Source organism: Cricetulus griseus, chromosome 5 (genome assembly GCF_003668045.3).
Source record: "Cricetulus griseus strain 17A/GY chromosome 5, alternate assembly CriGri-PICRH-1.0, whole genome shotgun sequence".
NCBI classification, from domain to species: Eukaryota; Metazoa; Chordata; class Mammalia; order Rodentia; family Cricetidae; genus Cricetulus; species Cricetulus griseus.
In genome coordinates this window covers 110,609,653-110,618,267 of record NC_048598.1, presented here as the reverse complement: position 1 = coordinate 110,618,267, position 8,615 = coordinate 110,609,653, and the positions used below count along the sequence as shown (strand labels likewise).

The following is an 8,615-nucleotide window of genomic DNA, read 5'->3' as shown; positions in this document are numbered from 1 at the left end:
GTCTCCAGTGTGAGTGCCAGGATAGGCTCCAAAGCTACACAGAGAAACCCTGTCACTATTATCCTAATATCAAACAAAATCATACAAAAATATCATGAGAAACTAAATCTGCAAATATTTCCTATAACTCTTACATGCAAATCCTCCAACAGTAATAGCTAAAAACATTTTACACCATAACAATAATTATGTACACAGTAAATAAAGAAATATGGCTTGACATGAAAAATCAGTGCAGCATTCAACACTGAGTGAAGAGGAAAGATCATCTCAATAAAGGCAGGTAAAAAGACACATTCAGTCTATAGATGAACTTTCAATATAGCATAGAAGAGATAAAATCATAATATGCAAACATCACTCCCTATAATGCACCAATTAAAGCTTCTTCTCTAAGAGCAAGGACAAGTACACAGTGCCTGGCTCGTCACTAAAATAGAACAAATGGCCAGGAATTTTACACTACATAATTATGCTTGGCATAATGAATGAATGAATGAATGAATGAATGAATGAATGAAATGAATGAAGTGAATCCAAAGTAGAGTAAAATAAAACTATCTCTATTTGCATATTTTCTAATGTAATAATTTTTGATCACTCCTCATTTTATATATTTGAGTGTTTAGCCTTCATGCATGTCTGGGTTCAATGTGTGTGCCATAACTGATGCCCTCTGAGAATAAGAGACAATGTCAGTCCCCTGGAATTATATTTATAAATAGTTGTGACAAGCCATGTTGGTGCTGTGAGTTGAATCCCATTATATCTCTTAACCACAGAGTCGTATATCCAGGTCTGAAATAATATAATCAATATATACAAAATCCTAAACATGTACTCAAAGTTACTAGAATTAGCTGGGCATTGGTGGCACATGCCTTTAATCCCAGCACTCAGGAGGCAGAGGCAGGCGGATCTCTGTGAGTTCAAGGCCAGCCTGGTCTCCTGAGCGAGTGCCAGGATAGGCTTCAAAGCTACACAGAGAAACCCTGTCTCAAAAAACCAAAAAAAAAAAAAAAAAAAAAGAAAAAAGAAAAAAGCTACTAGAATTAATAAAATTTAAGCTATTTAGCTTCATTATAATTTCATGGTAATTTATAAAAAGTAATGAGAGTACGTATGTAACTGCTTTGCATCCATTTATATCTCTGTATGACTCCTGCCCATAGAAGCCAGAAGAAGACATCATATCCTCTACATATCATTTAGATGGTACTGGGAATAGAACCTGCATCCTCTGAACTTGCAGCAATTATGCTTAAATATTGAGCCAATTCTCCAGCTCCTTAATATATTTTAAATGTCCAAAAACTAGTTGAATTTTTGTGAATTAACAATATATGTTATAAACAAAATTACACTTGCAACATTATCATAAGGAATAAAATATTCAACAATTAGTATACCCAAGAGGTAAAAGAATTAATAAAATACGGAGAACAAAGCATGGTTTAATTAAAGAGAAAGAAATAAAAACGTTATATTTTTTAATTAGAAGGCATAATAATCCTAAAACATCAATATGTGACAAATAAGCTACAATATAAAAAAATATCTTTAAAAAAACTAAGGAAGTTCTTGAAAGATCCTATTTTAGATTTTATATAAAATAACCTAAACAATAGTAAAATGTGGGAACATGCACACTATGATTTTAATGGATCTAAGAAAGCTTTATTAGTCACAACAGCATACTACCATTAAAGCAAATATAGAGAGCAATAGAGCACAATGAAGAGCTTGAAAAGAATTTGTCATCTATGCTATGTAATAGTTTCATAAAAAGGTTCTTTTTTATGTCTGTACTTTTCAATGAGGACAGAAAAGTCTTTTAAATACATGCTGTGAAAACCATATTTCTGTTTACTTCTGAAACAGACTGTAAAATAGTTAATTTAATTTACATCATGGATTTAAATATAAACCTAAATTAATTAAACTCATGAAAGGTAGCAAAACAAATATAACTCATTAATTATTTCAAATGTGATGACAGAAAATATCAACAACTTGTTTTTATTGAAATGTAAAAAAAAAAAAAATAGGACCTGGAGATGTGGCTCAATGACTAAAACACTTGCTGTTCTCTCAGAGGACATGGGTTTGGTTTCGGGATCCATATACTGTGGCAGCCTGTAGTTCTAGTTCCAGAGAATAGTATACCCTCTTCTGCCCTTTGTGGACACTAGCATGGATGTGATACATATATGCATGCAAATGCAGACGTGTTCTACAGAGTTGCTCTATGACACTTTTCTACTATAGCATCTTTGTACTGCACACTTAAAATTTAAAAGGGTGACTCTCAGGTACAAGGTATGCTTTTTAACTCCAGTAGAAAAATGGAAAAGATCAACTCAATAATTAGCACAGAAAACTAATCATGCCGACATCTGTAGAAGTAATGGATAACTACAGGTGATGAAAGGTGCTGTCTCTACAATTCAACAGTTTTTCTCTCCTAGTTTGCCAAATTTTGAAAATTGTTTATTTAAAAATGCCAGTGCTGATATTTTGATTTAAAATGCTTTTGTTTAAAAAGAACACAGCTGTTGGTCATATGGCAAGTTCACACGGAAGAAGAAAGAAAACTTGAAAGATGGAATTCAACCTGATCGAACTGCAGGCTAAAGGAGAATCCATTCTTCTTTTAATTACTAAATCTGACCTGATTTACGGCTATTTTCTAGAAGGTTAGATTCCCCCAATACTCACCTTTCTCATACTCATAATTCACATACATATATTTTTCTTTTCCATCAAAAGAAAACATAAAGTGAGAACTGGCAACACTGTATAATAAATCTGGGAAGCTACAAAAACATATTATCAGTCATGAAAAGCAAAAGGGTCAGTTATCTGGAGTGTGGATTTGAGTTAAGTACTATTCTGTCCACAGAAAAGGGGTAGAAAAAAGCCATTGGCCTATGAGGTATATACTTGAAGAATACACTAGGATAAAATTGAACACTGCCAAAATACCTTTTCTCTTTGTTATGAATTATCCTCCTTAATATTATCTAGATTATGTTATTTTATTCTCAGCATATCTGTCAAGGGCCACTGTCATCATGCCTATACAATTAACCAGAAGAAAGAAAAGCAACCTCATCAGATATTAATTAGTTAGCCCTATGAACTTGGTAAGTAAATCATGGTTTCAATCACTAATTTCCCCAAACACTCTAAGCTAAGCAAGAACTTGTACATCTTGTAGGTAACAAAGCCAGGGCTTCAAAAAGCTCATTGTTTTCACATAAGGGACACTATAAACAAGATCTTAAAATAACCCATGCCTGTCCACAGATTCTAACCACCACCCAATTTTTTTCTTCAGACTGTGTTTCCCTGTGTAGCTTTGGAGAGTGTCCTGGAACTCACTCTGTAGACCAGACATGCCTCTTACTCTGAGATCTACTTGCCTTTGCCTCCTGATTACTGGGATTAAAGCCATGCCTCCACCACTGCCTAGCCTCTAATTTCTTATTTAAAGAATAAAGCAAATTAGTTTCATTGGAATGGTTGGATTAAATCTCTTTATCTTACCCTGACTTTCTCAAAATCCAACTTGTGTCCAGTTCGCAGTTCAAGGGAACTTAGTCTAGAGTTACCATCTATCAGTAAGGGGAGGATGGAAACTGTAACTGGTAAAATATCTCTGTTTCCAAATTGCTTTACATGTCAAAGCTTTTTGGAAAGAGGAGGTATAAACAGTTCAGTTTCTTGGAAATGAATTTAAAACAACTTTTGCATTCTTTAGAAAAGTTAACCACAATACTTCGTGGGGAATTTATAAGCATCTCAAGCTGGCAGTACATTCATTCATTCACATGAGTGTAGCTGAATACACTACCCATGATTTCCTCATGACTTCACCCCAATCTTGATGGCAAACACTGCATGGCTTTCTCTTTTCAGACAGTTATTCATCCTGTCTATTTTTTTCTTGCCTCAAGACTTAAAACATTTAAACCTATTGAGTTTGTTCTATGGACTATGAGCCAGATGCAAATGTTTTGCATATGATTCTTTTGAAGTACCATTTCTTAAAGCAAGCCATTTACCTTGAATACTAATACACCAAAGAACAAAAAGAAAGTAAATTAAAGTCTATATTGAGGCAGCTGTGATGGCAACTAGCATAATTTAGATGATTTAATAAAAGAACCCTGGACAATGACACTAGCCTTCCCACTAATAGATACCAGCTAATGTTTCTGTGATTCTATTTTTACAAGAATAAAGAGTTCTCTCTCTCTCTCTCTCTCTCTCTCTCTCTCTCTCTCTCTCTCTCTGTGTGTGTGTGTGTGTGTGTGTGTGTGTGTGTGTGTGTGTGTGTGTTTATTCTCTTCACTTTGAAGTATGTGAATTCTACCCAAGTCTATGGCTTAGTAGGTCAATAGTCTTAGATAAGAATCCACTGCTATTTTGCTTAAATAACCCTGCTGTTAAATAGTTTTTTTTTTTTTTACATTTATGCTGTAGCTATAGACCTGCGCTACTCTTAGGATTGGTTAAGGAAGTTACTTGATGAAATATATGTCACCAATGGAAATATGAAGTATTACTCTCAAATAGATGAAAATAAGTGAATTACTGCAGAGTTATTATTATTATTATTATTATTATTATTATTATTATTATTATTATCATTATTACAGGGTATCTTCATGCAGCTCTGGCTTTACATTCTGGAACTCACTCTTTAGACCAGGTAGGCATTGAAATTATAAAGATCCACTTCTGCTTTCCAAGTGGTAGGATGAAAGTAATGCGCCAGCTGCTGGGGTGGCAAGTACCCAATTCTTAATGCATCACCTGTATTAACCCTACCATACAAAGCCTCAGGGAACATCACTGAAGATGTGGTAGAAATAATGTAACAGTGGAAGGATGTGGAAGAGTGCTTTAAAAATTCTATATTCTGGATATAACTAGACAATTGCCTACATGAATCATCGCACCTGGGTTCACATGTAGAAGACCAGAATACTGAGGTAGCCAAAATGTCTACATAAATGAGAAGGTCTCCAGGCTCCAACTCTTACTAAGGAATAATTGGAAGTGGGCATTTAGAAGAAGTAGGATATTGCTTTTTGCTACCCAGACTTCCAGAAATTGCACCCTAGATCGAATAATTAATTTCTCATTTTTATCTCCAGTATAATCTAAAATTTTTTACCATTCTGCATTTTTTTGAAATTTAAAGAAAAAAATTAATGAAGATTTGAAAAACAAGATTGACTTTCCCATAAAACTGTAGCTACACAATTCATTACATCTATCTTGTTAAAATGTGCATTAGACACAAATACAAAAACCATGAAACAAGCCACTATTCTTTAACAATTAAGCAAAGATAAAATGACTAAGGAACAACATGGATGATTTGCAAAGGATGGACTCTTTAAGCACCATTAAAATTAAAATAGAGCACCGACGGATGAGTGTTCAGTTATATACACTGCAGTGAACCTTTGCCATTAGGAATCAGAGCATTTTGTCATAGTGCATTAACATTTATTATAAAAGTGCGTAGTGTCAAAGGAACAGAACCACCAGCATTCAAAAGCAATAAAACACTCTACAGCATGTATCTCTGTTGTCCATCACTGAATACACTGGTAGAATCTTTGAAATGAAAAGAAAGAAGAAAAGGAGCATTGACTCCTTTTATTTTCTCTGTTTAAAATCAAACAGAAAACAAGCATCAATTGTTATATACTAATGGTCTTCAAAGTACAGCATTTGTCCAAGAGAAGGACTAACAACCAAACTGTTTACAGAGATCCAAGCACGAGAGAGAGAGAAAGAGAGAAGAGAGAGAGAGAGAGAGAGAGAGAGAGAGAGAGAGAGAGAGAGAGAGAGAGAGAGAAAGAGAGAGAGAGAGAGCATGCCCCCGACACGGCTTTCCGATGGTACTCAGGAGGAGCCACTTCATAATCACTGGCACTAAACAAAGTTGCAGAATTCTTCGCCAGGTACTTGAGGAAATCATGTAGTAATAAAGGAAGGCTTTTCTCATCTAGAGGTATGTAGGCCAACATCGTTCCAATTCACACAAATAATCTCAGTAAATGTGGCGCTCCATACACCAGGGACATGGGTGCATCAGGGTGATCTGCAAGAAATCTCAGCATAATGTGGTCTCTCAATTTGTAGAGTAGCTGAGTTCCCAGAATTACATTGAAGTACTCCTTTATCCCTGCCACAACTTCATTAACAGCATACTCCTTATTATCTGTATTTCCTCGAGACTACTTATAGTTTGCATAATCCTCCAAAATGGAATTCATATTCTTCTTGGCAGGAAGATAAAAAAAAAAAAGCTGTTTTTGTCTGGTGATCAAGTCCCAGTCATCCACAAGCCATGGTTTCAGCTCTTCTGGGATCTTTAACTTCAACTCTGTTCATGAATGTTTCTTCATTTTCAACAGTTGGATCTAGCCAGGCTCTTTTCTTCCTAGGAGGCTGAGGTGTCTCATTGGTACTTCTCCCATCTTCATTTCCGGGTGTTTTCTACTTGGTCTTTTTTGTTTTCACTTCAACATGTTTCTGTTACAGATCAGACGTCTTCTTTCCTGGAGCAGCCCCTCTCATCTTGCCCTCTGCTTATTGTTTCCTATTGGCCTTTTGAAGCTCTCGCTGTTTCTGCAAATTGGTGTCCACATAATTGAGTACTCTGCTTTTTGGAACCCATTCATCCCAATTTTTATTCCAACCACTGTAATGGATAAAGTATTTCACTTGTTTGTCCTTTATGGAAACATTTACACACATTGCTTCATAGAGAAGAGGCCCATGAAAGCACAGCACTCTCTCGCCCTCGTGGAGCTTGGGCTTTAGGTCCTGATTGGGTACCATTTATAAGTGATTCGCTGCCTCCTCCTTCTCCTACCACCCCTGACTACTACCCCCTACTCTCTCCCATACGGCATTTTTAAATGCCCTTTAGTTGTATTGTTTCTTTGATTCCAATGATATTACATGTCATTTACATGTATTCAATCACCTGCATCATTTTTTCATTTATCCCCACAAAACACCATTAGAGAATGAACTCCAAACTCCTCTGAATACTGTAGTCTCATGTGTATGGTTAAAAACACATAGCTGTTGAATAAAAAAAAATGAAATATATATGTTGGAGAATTAATTGAAATTGTCAGTATTAAAAATTGTGTATAACATGCATATGTTTTATGAAGAATTACTATAAGATGTGAAGCTCATTTGCATTACTATGATGCTATGATGATGAAATCTACATGTTTGATTCTTCAGTGACTGGATGAATGGGTATCAATCTTGAGTTGACATGAGAACTCCCTAAGAATATTCAGCTGGTATTTAAGTATTATTGAGTACTATTAAAGATAATTTGACTACAAATTAGTCTTTGTTGCAATAATCTTTCCATGTTTTTATTCCTTCAAATAAGCTAAATTATTGGGGGTTAGCAAGTTTTAGCCTTAAACTGGCAGAGTTTTGACCCTTCTATGTGGCAGTTGTTTTAAAGAGAGAGTTGTCAATGAAGTATGTCTTCTTTGGTGAGTCAACAAAGTGTCTTCTGTGGTGTGGAGGACACTTGACAGATTCTTAGAAGGAAAATAATCATTCAAGGGTGCAGTAGTTGAGTAGTTGGTTTAGAAGACAACTGTGCTTTATCCTCTTTTTCTTTTCTGGAAGAGTGAGAGAATCGCTCATCCAAATATTCATGCCTCATCCAAATGTTAATGCTAGTGACTTTATAGCACTGAAAGTATAGTATTGCTTTGTAGTAAGGAGATCCATCACAGAAATATACATAAATAAAAACATATAAATATGTGAATCGTATATGAATATAATAAGATGGCCTATGCCACCTGAATTTTACAACCAATTGTACAAAAAGTGATATTAAAAATTGATACACAGTGCCTCTAGTCTTGCTAATAACAATACAAAACCTGCCACTACAATTTTCTTCACTTTTTTAAATTGTCTCAAACATTATCTCTTTCCTAAAATAAAGCCTACATTGATGACATTGCAGCAATGTCATATGTTTACATATAGCAAGTATACAAAGTAGAAATAGAATTTGGGATACATATGTAATTTTACTTTTTCTTCTTTAGTTATTTTCTTATTATTTTTAATTTTTGAAACAATTTTATTTTACATATCAATCCCAGTTCCCTCTCCCTCAGTCCTACCATCACTTCCCCTCACCTTGAGTAATTTGACTTTTTCTAATTGCTACATTAAAAATCTGAAAGGAATGGATAGAATTACTTTTAATGATATACCTTAATAACTAATTCTGTCCATGATATTGTCCTTCTAAATTACAATAAACAAAATTTTAAAAGAAACTTTTACATTATCTTTTATGACATAAACTAGAACAACATTAGTAGATCTTCTGGATCTTCAGTTGGCCAAGAAGCAATTGGAGTGTAGCTTGTAAGACTTAACATTCAGAAATGTACCAGGTAGTCATCCATTGTCTTTCTCTTCTAGACCATAATAGAAATGGCATATATTGTGTCCATTTACCTAAGTAATTTTTAGGGAGTAGAGGAAGCTTTGAGTGGTTGAAGTCCTGAGTACTGTGGATTGTTGAC

The 8,615-nt window shown here is 34.7% G+C and overlaps 1 pseudogene; it reads right to left on the bottom strand.

Annotated features, from left to right (window-relative positions):
• Positions 1–378: 378 nt before the first annotated feature.
• LOC113836180 lies at positions 379–6,867 on the bottom strand (annotated as a pseudogene).
• Positions 6,868–8,615: the final 1,748 nt, after the last annotated feature.